We start from the raw sequence: 4334 nt of genomic DNA on the forward strand, positions 1-4334 counted from the left end.
CTGTGCAGAAAACCCGGCACAAGGCTGTAACAGCGTATGAAATACCAGGAAAGAGGTCAGCATATTTTTCCGAGGCTTGGTAGAAGTTAGCGGTGAAGCACAGTCATTTCAGGCGGGATCAGACTATCCATTAGTTATCAAAGTCCTAAGTCTAATTAACCCCCCAAATTGACTGATAAAGATCATTCCTCTTTTATGCTGCCTAACTGGTTGTATGTACGCCGGGCATGCGGTACCTAAGTCAGATGCTGCTTTGTTATAATTAGGGCAGCAAATTTTGTTTTCTGTTTGGTACTTGCTGTTACATATTGCATGTAATGTATGGCACTGTTAAGGGAAAAAAATTGGAGTCAAAGTGCCTGGAAAGTTAGGTCTGCTCTGTAGCACTGTGAGATTGTTGACATCTGCCGAGGTTGGAGAGCTCAGTAAGCAGGAAATGGGGTGTCACTCTGAGTGGTAGTTTACCATTATCCTGGCATCCTAATGAAGTGTCTGCAGTGCACAGAGCTTCTGGATGGCATCTTAACGCACGGCTAAGCAAAAGCACTTCTCTCCTTGTCACTGTCATCCATCTGCCTGCACCCTACTGTAGCCAATGGGATGGAACCATGCTACAATGTGCTATAAGCCATTTAGAGTTGCACATTGCATAATCAGTCCCATCAAATATGTAAAAAATGACTATTATTGGTTATTTCCCTCAAACTCCGGCACCTGGAGTTTGATATATTAAAGTTTAACTTTTGTAAGTGCTGGTTTTTTCCCATTAATTCCACATATATTTTTGTTAAATGGGACTGAGTCGCGAACTCATTGTCTTGGGTCTTGCTAACGGATCGCAAAAGTTGTATGAATATTCATTGCAAACTCCACTTTATATCACATAGGATGAAATTATCAATTGCCCATATAGAGAGGTTTCACGCAATTCTCATTTTCTTTTGCAACATCTATTTCTGAGTCATGAATAAAAAGTAAAATCAATTCAGATCACAAATTGGTTATTTTCCTTATAGCAAACATTAGTTAGTTTGAACGCTTCTTATAGATTTTTTTTTAAAACAAGAAAATATTTTACAATGTATCTGCACGAGACAATTGCCATAGTGTACTGCAAGTGATTAAAATTGGGACTTTTATGTTGCATAGAGTAACATTAAAATATCCCGATGTTAAAAGTGATGCAAATAATTTATCTATATATTTATACATAAAAATCTGTGTATTTTAGCCAGCATGACTTCCAGAATATGAAGACTTACCAAATGCAAGCAGAGTTTTGGGCAGTTGACGTCTCTGAAAAACAAAATCAAGCCAACAGAGCACTCTTTTTTAAGCAAGTTTTCATTCCCTGATAACACCGAAGCTATCAAGGACTGGGGTTAAGCATTGTGTGACAGGGCAAGCTTCTAAAATGGGCAAGAGCAAGATGAATTGGCTAAGTCGGGTGTTTATTTATACAAACAAGAGGGCAGAACATAATTTAGTTGCATCAGGAATTTTTCACAGACATTAAAACTATAGCAAACATAACAGCGGGGATGCTTGCACAGCAGCACAGTGGGGAAGCTCACAGAGCGTCTGCCCACACTACGGCTGGCTGTAGCCAGCACCATAAGTCTCACAATTTCATTAGCACTTGAAAATGCACCTAACCTACTCAGTTCTGATTAAAAAAAAAAACAAAAAAACACAAACCAAAAAAAACAAAACAAAAAAGGAAATAAACAAACCAAAAAAGCCCCAGACAAGACCTGTCTTTCAGCAGCTGAATCGGTCGCGAATTGTTGGAAAAAAATCTTGGCAGACCGATTTTGCTGTAGCAACAGTGTGTGACGTTTTAACCACAGCAGAAATCTTATCCAAAAAACCAAAACAAGGTGAGAAGAGCCATGTAAGAAAATCAGAGAAAGCCATGCTTAAAAAACAACAACAAAACATAGATTAGGTGGCAGATCAATAGTTTGATATTTCATGCCGAATCAGAAATCACTGTTTTTTTCAGCAGTTCAGCTGTAAGGCTCAAGAGCATAAAAAGAAACCATGGCTCGTGATAAAATTAGGCATTAATGTGAGCCATAAATGCCATTTAACGTTGAACATGCACAAGCCACTGCAACGCTTGGTAAAGGGAAACGGGCGCTATAGTAAAACTATACAAAGTCAGACATGAATAATGCAGCAGGTCTGAGGAGGGTCACAGGTCAGACTCCAGTACCTTGCAAAATAATGAATGCATGTCAGGTTAGAGACATACATCCCTTCCTAGCAAACGTGAGTTATTGGAGATAAACCTTGGACTTCCTGTTCTGAAACAAAGTGGCTTGTTGTAAACATCTATGTCCATTTAAAATTAATGATTAAAAGAAAGATTCGGTGGGATTTGCTTAAGTATTCTTTATGGACACGAGTGCTAAAGGTTACTTTCTTCATTCATTTTTACCCAGCCACTGTTAATGTTACAGACACATCATGTTTTCTTCTGAGCTCAAATGTTTATCCCAAGCTCATTTACAAAAGAGCTTATATAAAATTAAGGGGTTTTTTTCAATGCATTCTTCATTTAAATATAAACAAGAGAGCATCTCCACCGTTTTGCTCCGTTTAAAGGGAGCCGGCCCTATTTTTAAAGACAGTAACCCAAATTCTAAATATATGTTCTATGAAAATATTACATGGAAAACCATCTGCAATTCACTTCAGAGTATCTTGATCTACTGAAATTATCACCTACATCTTCCATATTTTGCCCAAAAAATGCAGGAAGGTTTAACTGTCCTCTCATTCTTTATTAGATATATGTGATTATGATGACTCTTCTCCTTCAGAAATCTTCACAGGGAAAAGAGAGTCTAACTTTCCAAATGGGAATCTTTTCCCCAGATTTTCACAATAAAAAGAGTATAGTGAAAAATAATATTATTTCATTTCATCAGAATTGGTCTGCTTCATTTTCTAGGCTTAGCTGGAGAATTTAACAGCTGTTCAGAGTGTTTTCCTTCCTTTGCACCCTGTACTGCCAGGCTTCCTAATACAGCGAAAAGAGGGGGACACCTTCTCCACAGCTATTTATGTGGAGGATGTCCCATGTCAAGGATTTCCTCCCTCCAGTTGAGCATGGTAAAGAGAAAACCTCAAAAAAAAAAAAAAAAAATCTTCCTACTTAGGAAACTGAAAGGGGAAAATTTCTAGGAAAGTGGAGCTCAAGGCTTTACAGAAAGAAAGCAAATACATAGGTATTGCAAATGAAACATAAGATCTTGCATCTGATCTGTTAAATATTCCATCAACAAGGTCAAGTGTAAAGACAGCCCAGCCACAAAAACTGAAGCGAGAGTAAGCTTTAATAAAAAAAATGAACAGTTTATCCTCTTCAGCTTCTCAAGTGGAAAAACAAATTCTTTTATACTAGAGAAAAATCAAGCGTGTATATAGCATTTAAAAAACCACCAATATCAACCATTTTAATGAAAGAGTACCCAATATTTTCACGGAACTATAAAAGGGAGCGAGACTAAGTGTTATGGCAAAAAGCCTGGGCTCAGCAGCTTTGTGTGGGTAATGGTGAAATGTGACTGTGATTTATAATGAGAAAAGGTATCTACAACATACAATTTTCTACCTAGCTGCAAATAATAATTCATAGTGATGTCCCTTCCAGATAAAATACCTTTGCAATGTAGGACTCATGTGGTAAAATGATCATGATAAATGTCAGACCGGTGCAGGTAACGGCTTTACAAACCATTAAGATTAGCTGGCTCTTTTTTTTTGATGATAACAGTAACCATGCTGTGACTCTATGTGGTAATAATATCTCAGTACTGATAAATGCCAGAGCCAGGCAGAGGTGTTTATCATTCCCAGTTCAGAAATGCTGACTAAAGTTACCGCGTTGCCTGTTTTTTCTTCTTTTACAATAGACTAACAATTAACAACTAGACTGATTCACAAAATAATTTTATGCAAAATTTCTATGTTTTTCGTGCTTTAGTGCCTACCTAAAGATCTCTTCTCCTGTATAACAGTATTGATGACTTTGGTATAGTAAGCCCTAAAACAAAGCTTTCTACCCTTGCCATTCTCCCAGTAAATAACTTCTTTGTAAATTAATACTGCTCCTTTTAGTTTCTCTCTTTTACAAATACATCTTGTAAGGAAGCACAGCCTCTGTAATGTAGCTGTTTCTGTAGGGAAGATGGTTACCAAGCTGGTATCCGTGTTAATCAACACAGAGCGGAGACATTTCCTTCAAGAGAGCACGATAAAGTTTTACTGTACGACATTTCCTTGCAAATATTCTGCAACGGACAAACAATGAGTTTTTCCTTCCT

General features: G+C 37.5%; 1 protein-coding gene across 1 annotated transcript in view; it reads left to right on the forward strand.

The window, feature by feature from the left end:
• The window catches only part of ARHGAP15 (Rho GTPase activating protein 15), a 340420-nt gene that overhangs the window by 309875 nt on the left and 26211 nt on the right, over positions 1-4334 (forward strand). The window lies entirely within an intron of this gene.

The sequence above is a fragment of the Pygoscelis adeliae genome, unplaced genomic scaffold (assembly GCF_000699105.1).
Source record: "Pygoscelis adeliae isolate BGI_AS28 unplaced genomic scaffold, ASM69910v1 Scaffold222, whole genome shotgun sequence".
NCBI classification, from domain to species: domain Eukaryota; kingdom Metazoa; phylum Chordata; class Aves; order Sphenisciformes; family Spheniscidae; genus Pygoscelis; species Pygoscelis adeliae.